At 42.4% G+C, this 6,973-nt stretch overlaps 2 long non-coding RNA genes across 2 annotated transcripts; both read right to left on the reverse strand.

Moving 5' to 3' along the window:
* Positions 1-2,860: 2,860 nt before the first annotated feature.
* LOC123063582 (uncharacterized) lies at positions 2,861-5,680 on the reverse strand. Its single transcript, XR_006430423.1, has 4 exons — positions 4,778-5,680; positions 4,262-4,315; positions 4,092-4,182; positions 2,861-3,239 (listed from the first exon to the last, which is right to left on the reverse strand). It is a non-coding gene; the product is annotated as an uncharacterized lncRNA (long non-coding RNA).
* A 115-nt stretch (positions 5,681-5,795) lies between these two features.
* Positions 5,796-6,834, reverse strand: LOC123063620 (uncharacterized). Its single transcript, XR_006430445.1, has 3 exons — positions 6,662-6,834; positions 6,227-6,386; positions 5,796-5,886 (listed from the first exon to the last, which is right to left on the reverse strand). It is a non-coding gene; the product is annotated as an uncharacterized lncRNA (long non-coding RNA).
* Between the last annotated feature and the right edge of the window lie 139 nt (positions 6,835-6,973).

Below are 6,973 nucleotides of genomic sequence, written 5' to 3' on the forward strand. Positions count from 1 at the left end.
AGGACGCCAGATCCGAAGCCATCGGAGCCACCCATAACCATAGTTAATGTCTTTAATACAGAGTAGTCGAAACTGTAAATATGCAGTTAGTAGCTCACCGAGAATAAGTCAGGAAAGGCAATGCAAGAGGAAACAAACTGAAGTGACCTGGTGAATAAATCTTGCGTGGTTCCAAGTATATACATGGATAAAAGTGTCAACTTGTTCATAAAGTACGAGGCGGCTGCTTACTAGTGGGAATAAAAGAAAGATGCATTTGCAGCCATCAAGAACTGCATAATAACTTCTTTTTTTCAATCTAAATGGATGTAATAGAAATCGGAGGGATCATAGCAGGTTTTCTTAATAAGAAGAAAACGATGTGGCATACTAAATAGCACACACCATTTGGGCCGCCTTGACTGAGCCACAAAGAAAGGCGCCAGAATGTAACTATCTAATGTTCAAATGGATGTCATGTCAGCAAGAAATGCATCTTAAGGGCCAGCGCTCCAGCACGGCCCCTGGCACAGCTCGATGAGAGGCCACCGACGGCCGCGTGTCCATCGAAGAAGGGGGAATGACCGCCGCCACCGCAGCCAAGGAAGAACCTACGGACCGCCCGCCCGCGCCGCACGTCATCGCCCAAGCTAGGAAGGAGGCCCGGCCAGACCCCAGGACGCACAAGCGCCACCACCACCAGCATCACCATCCCAAGCACAGCAACGCCGGCCGCCCGTAGCTCCTGCTGGACCCAGCCCTCGCCACCGGATGGATCGCCGGCGTCAGATCTAGCCGGATCTGACCGGGGCATCCCGCACGACCCGCCCGACGCAGCCACCACCACGGAAGGAGCAGCCCATTCCCGCGCCGCCAGTCGCGCTGACAAAGCAAACTTGCGCGCTGTCATGCCTGCTCGTCGTCGCCGAGGTGTCTGGCGCCCGCACCACACTCCAACCCAAGGGGACCGGCCCGCGCGTAGCCCCGCCATGTGAGAGGACGGAGAGACCCTGCCGCCGCTAACGCCCAGGCTTTGCCCGGGCGCACCCTCTAGCGGCAGCAAGGGAAGTGGAGGGAGGGGAGGGGAGGGGGGCCGGCGGCAGGGCGATTTAAGGTTCCCTCCTGTCGCCGCGCGGGGGCGACAGGGGAGGGAGGGAGGGTGGGGGTGTGGTCTCGTCATAAAGGAACAAAAGATGCATGTGCAGCAATCGAGAATCATACAATAATTGTTTCCAATATACTTCCTCCGTCCGGAAATATTTATCGGAGAAATATATGTATGTAGACATATTTTAGTTCTACATACATGATACATCCATTTTTATTCATTTCTCCGACAAGTATTTCTGGACGGAGGGAGTATATCAAAACTATAAAGGATGTTTCTTATAATAGAAATCCGATGGATCACCTCTTTTTCAAAAAACAGAAAAGGAAAAATGAGGTCACATACTAGATAGGATATCATATGCACTCACCCTTTGGGCTGCCATGGCAGAGCCACAAAGGAGGCATCAGAATGGATGCCATGTCAGCAAGAAATGCATCCTTAGGGACAGTGCTCCAGCTGCCCAAAACAGAGCATTGTTAACACCAGATGGGTTTCAGTAAATCAAAACACTTACTAAAAAAAGTAGATGGGTAGTGATGAAATGATAAAAAATGACCAGCGGCTCCACATATGTAACATGGGAAATATTGTTATTGCAACAATCATGTTACACAAATTAATTAGCAAGCAATGCAATAGAAAAACAACACACAAGCGGACGGCCAAACCACACATGACCATGGCAACTTGGATTACAGGAATGATATAATCACACATGAACACGCTACAGAGACACAAACAGAATGCCTCAACTGGACAGCATCCCGTTCGCAGCCACTGGTCAGACTAACATGTTCATGGCATAGCGGAGCGCTCCTGACCCTGATGGGAGTATTCTCCTTAGAGCTAAAATGGTCAGAGCGGCTCGCAATTTCTATACCAGACACATACCCCATAAAATGTTGACTTTGGGTGACCTAAGAAATTCCAAATAAGAACATTTGGTTTCAGCTACTTCCAACCGCACCTCCTTGGCTCTCACGTTTTTATTTTCCTCCAATATTTCAGATGGACTGAAGCTAAAGACATAAGAAATTCTGAATTCATATCACACACACATGGAGATCCTAAGTCAGGGCTACATACATATAAGAGTTCTACACATCTGTAGTCTTTGTTAGCTATTTTTAGGGGTAAAAATGTTGACAGCATGGGATGTGTGTTGAACAACCCATTCGGGAATCAAACTTGTCATGTCATTTTTATCAAGTGAGTAAACTGTAGAATGATGTGATCTTTGTACATGTATGTTTGGTTTCCAATCTCTTGCCGCAAACAACATTAAGGAAATACCGTGTTTGGTTGGAGAGAAGTCACATCAAAGGCATGGTGAGAAGCTCCTAATTGAGTGACTGGCTGAACAGAAGTTTTAGTTGCAAACAGGTTAGTCATGAACGATTCAGAGTACCTAACCTTCGTCACCGCTTGGCATGAGTAGTTCGCTATCTCAAGAAACAACCAACCTTCATGCGGTAAAACTCAATATGCATGTTATTTTAGTTTTGGTCATATTTACCGGCACATGACTGAAACATAAAAACAGAGAGTTGTCCATGTCCATTGCTTGCATCATGAAAGATGAATGAAATGAAAATTGTCTGATTTAAGCTAAGTTTTTGGCTCCCTTTCAAGATCAGCATAACATAATGAAGAAGTTAAGAAGACAACATTGGAGAAAGCGAGTCACAAAATGTGACATATTTGGCAGTTTAAGATCCATTTGGAGCATGGAAATCCGACAATATGTTTGCATGCATTTCACGGGAAACAATCCATGGTAGATAGAATTTCTAAGTATTTCATCACCATTACTAGACAACATTAATCAGATTAAGACAAGATGTCAGAAAAAAAGGAGCAATAATAAATTACACATCCTTCCAAGCAAGTGTGTATTGAGATCCAAAAGATAGAAGTGAGAGTTTACGCCTCAATATTCAATAACAAGCTGCCGCTCCTTTCGAAATTGGATCAAGGAAATGTGTAATTGACAGATCCAATAGTTACCACATAGATTCCTTTCAACAGAAACATACTTGAAAATAGTATGCCAAATTCCAGTGCCCTATTATTTATCAATGAGTATGGTACATACTCTGGGACTTGGTTCTCGGTCTTTGCCTCCATGTCCAGAGATAGCACATTTCCTCTGATGCACATGAAAAAACAAATTAGGCACTGAGATAAACAGATGATTGGACGTTGTAACTAATATAGATATCGCTCCAGTGACCACCAAGCAGACAAACTTCTAAGAGCTTTCTTCTCGAACATCGAAAAGAAACAGAACTTCCACACTAATTGCTTCTCCTGCATCTGTATAGCTCGTATAGGAGGAAAATTTATGATCATTTGATGTGACGTGCACATAGAGCACAGAGTTATTCAGTTAGAAAAGCCACAAATGTACATCATTGTCAGGCTACACATCTGAATTCTGCTTCGCGGCCCACGAGATTCATGCAGCTGGCTTATTCATTCCCCTAGCACTCCAGCAGCGCAGAGCAGCCATGCGGCAAGTTTCTCAGCAAGCTAAAGCACTATTGATTCCTCCTGCGAAAGGATCATGTGGCACGCCACCGACACCTCCCCGGTACACCAGCACTGCTCGCGTACCATCAGTACGATTGAAATAACAGTTCCAAAAGTTTCTCAACAAGAGGCTCAAGGCCAAGGCCTTCTCAACAACACCAAAACAGAAATTAATAACAGTTCCAAAAGTTTCTCAACAAGCGGCTCAAGGCCAAGGCATTATCAACAACACTAAAACAGAAATTAATAACAGTTCCAAAAGTTTCTCAACAAGCGGCTCAAGGCCAAGGCCTTCTCAACAACACTAAAACTAGATGCAAACATAGATAGCTCAACCAAGGTGTGAGTACATGTCACAACTTCTGCTAAACCTACGAAATGTTCAAGGAGATGAACTAATTCACATTGCAAGTATATCTGAAGACAAAGAAGATACAGGTCAAAGTTCAACCAAGCACATAACAATCACCTGGTACACTATTTGAAGCCACCAAAATTTGATGCATACTCCCATACATTCGGATCATCACATCTCATGCTTTGTCTCTAAGTTGCCCGTCCTGCAAATTATTCTGCACGCTTTAGATATGATGGAAAAACATTGAAACTGTAACTATAGGCAATGGGAAAGAACATAACCTGTGGAACAATCTGCTCTTGAGATGGAGAAGCTTACGCGACCGCCAATGGGATCTGGAATTCAGAAAAGTTGTTCAAAGTGAGTATCCAAGAGAACAGTCATTGGAATCACTGGCCAGATACTCTATTTTCAATATCACGAGTCAATAAAGATTTACACTAAGTAAATGTTACCATGATATTTTTTTCCTCCAATATTTCATATGACTTGAAGATGGATAAAGAGATAAACAAATTAGTAATCACATTCCACTCACTTTATTGATATCCCAAGGCAGAAGGTATGTATAGGACTTCCATACATCTCTGGTCATAGTTATCTCTTGTTATGAGAACAAATTAGTGTGAACATGCGATAGGTGTGAGCAAGCCATTCAGGAAATATTTATCATGTCATTTTTAATATGTGAGTACACTGCAGAATCATGTGACCATTTGAGTTGCATGTTCAATTTCGGATCTCTTGCGTAGGACAAAGTGAATGGAAACATTGTGTTTGGCTGGAGGAGAACTCACACTAAAAGAACTGTGAGAGGTGCATAAAGCTGTGAGTAGTTCAATGACAATTGCATCTGCAAACCAGTTAGTCTTGAATGATCCGGAGTCGAGTCACGCATGAGTGTCACCACCTGATAGGCAAGGACGAAGGGAGTAGTCCAAGTCGATTGAACCATGAAAAACATGTGAAATCGAAATTGCTCTCATTTATCTAAGTATTAAGCTCCCATCAAATGGCATTCACTTGAAGAAGATACACACCAATTGTGAACAGATAGTCATTTTCTTATCTTTATTCATTGTTGCCTGCCTGTTCTTGAAAGTAGCGAGCAGTCTTAAAACCATGATTGCATAAGGACAGAAAATACATTTACTTACTGTGTTAACAAAAATAAAAAACAGTGCACATGAGTCCATCAATATCCATGTTCACTTACAATTGATCACAATGGTTAATGAATCTTTAAGTGAATGCCATTTGGTGGACACATTATTGATTACAATTGACCACAGTTGTCAAATAATGATTATAATTGTAAATTATATTACTAACAATTTAAGATTACATCCCCAGATTCAGCTGGACGGAGAACTCGCCAAAACTCAAAATAAGATCGCATGTTTTGGATGCCTTGCATGGATGAATCACAACATCCGGATTGCAAGTCCATATGATTCACAACTAATGTATGGATGAACCTGTAGTGTTTACCTGGACAATTCCAAGTTAATTTCAAGTCCTACATTGTAGAGAACTACTGCTCCTTGGTGTCCGGCCCCTACTTGGCATCCCAAAACACCCACCAAAAGCGAAATTCTGGAGTGCTTACACTTCAAATTTGGTTCTTCGAAACTCCTTCCTAGTCAGAGGTTTACGACCAACCTCCTGTAATTCTATCAGGAAAGTGCTCAGATCCGAATTGATGACTGTAACCTACAAATGCAAATTAATTTTGTATCATTGCTTCACTTCACAGTGCATAAGAACCAGAAAAAGGAAGATGGTAAGTGTGTGCCATGAATTTTCCAACCTCATCATCCCTTGCCCCTTCAGTTCAATCGTGTCTTGTGCTTCTTTTACACGAGTCCGCTCGGTCGATCCTTCTAGTTAGATGCCATTTCATAACCTGGATAGTGAAAAGAAATCGGTATATATATGGATTTTTCTGGTAACACAAAGAAAGAAGATGGAAGTATAATCTGTTGAAAACGAGAGTTTGGCAATGCTTCACAATATATTGATCGGTGCAAAGCGCACGTATACAGGGGCGGAGCCAGGATTTTGGTATAGGGGGGGGGGGCAAGTCAAGTTCATAACTTTTTCCTATAGACCAAAAAAAATAACTATTATCATACTGTAATTTATGCCACACGCTACAAAACATGGTTACGGTTGATTGAGTTTAAATTATCTCTACAATTGCCAATAGGATGAAAAATTAATAATTTCATCGGAAAAGAACTTACCTTCTAAATTTTCTTCAACATATATGATCATGCAATACCGAGAACTTGAGACAATTTTAGTAGCTCGAACTTGAGACAATTTCAGTAGCTCGAACTTGAAACAACCGGCTTAAAAATGAACTAATCTTAACAGTGTTTGGCAGCGCTTTTCTCTTCATAGCTGCTGAATTGCAATCTCTCAATTAGCTATATTGGATTAGTTCAACACATGAAAATTTTCAATCACAAATAGGAACTCATCCAAAATAATTTGCATCACGATCACGATATTTTTAAGGAGAAGTACAAGATAGTAAATTATTCATCGAATCATAGCATCACAAATTACACAACCAATACAATTAAATAGCAAAACTCTGATGTATAAGTTCAAAAATGATGCTACAAGATAAGAATTGAGATTAGTAGATAGCGTGATCTAGCAAAGTGTTGAACCTTGGGTCCTTGGCTAGTTCCTGTTGGCTGGATCCGGAGGATCCAGAAGATTTGACAACTGAAGAAGCATGTGTCGCGCCGTCGCCGTCGCGGTATGAATTGGATCGGGAGCAGCGAGGCGTGGATTGTAGAGGCGGCCTGGCGGGCGAGGGCATGGAACGGCGGTGATTACTTTCTGCGTTCTAATCCACGTACAGGTTATTCAGATTGGAACGCAACGCCCAAACCAGGAGAATAGCCAGTCGCCAACCTGGCCGCTAGTGGGCTTCACTTGGGCCTTTTTCCTTTTCTCTAAAAATTAGCGTTGAGATA

Source organism: Triticum aestivum, chromosome 1A (genome assembly GCF_018294505.1).
Source record: "Triticum aestivum cultivar Chinese Spring chromosome 1A, IWGSC CS RefSeq v2.1, whole genome shotgun sequence".
Taxonomy (NCBI): Eukaryota; Viridiplantae; Streptophyta; class Magnoliopsida; order Poales; family Poaceae; genus Triticum; species Triticum aestivum.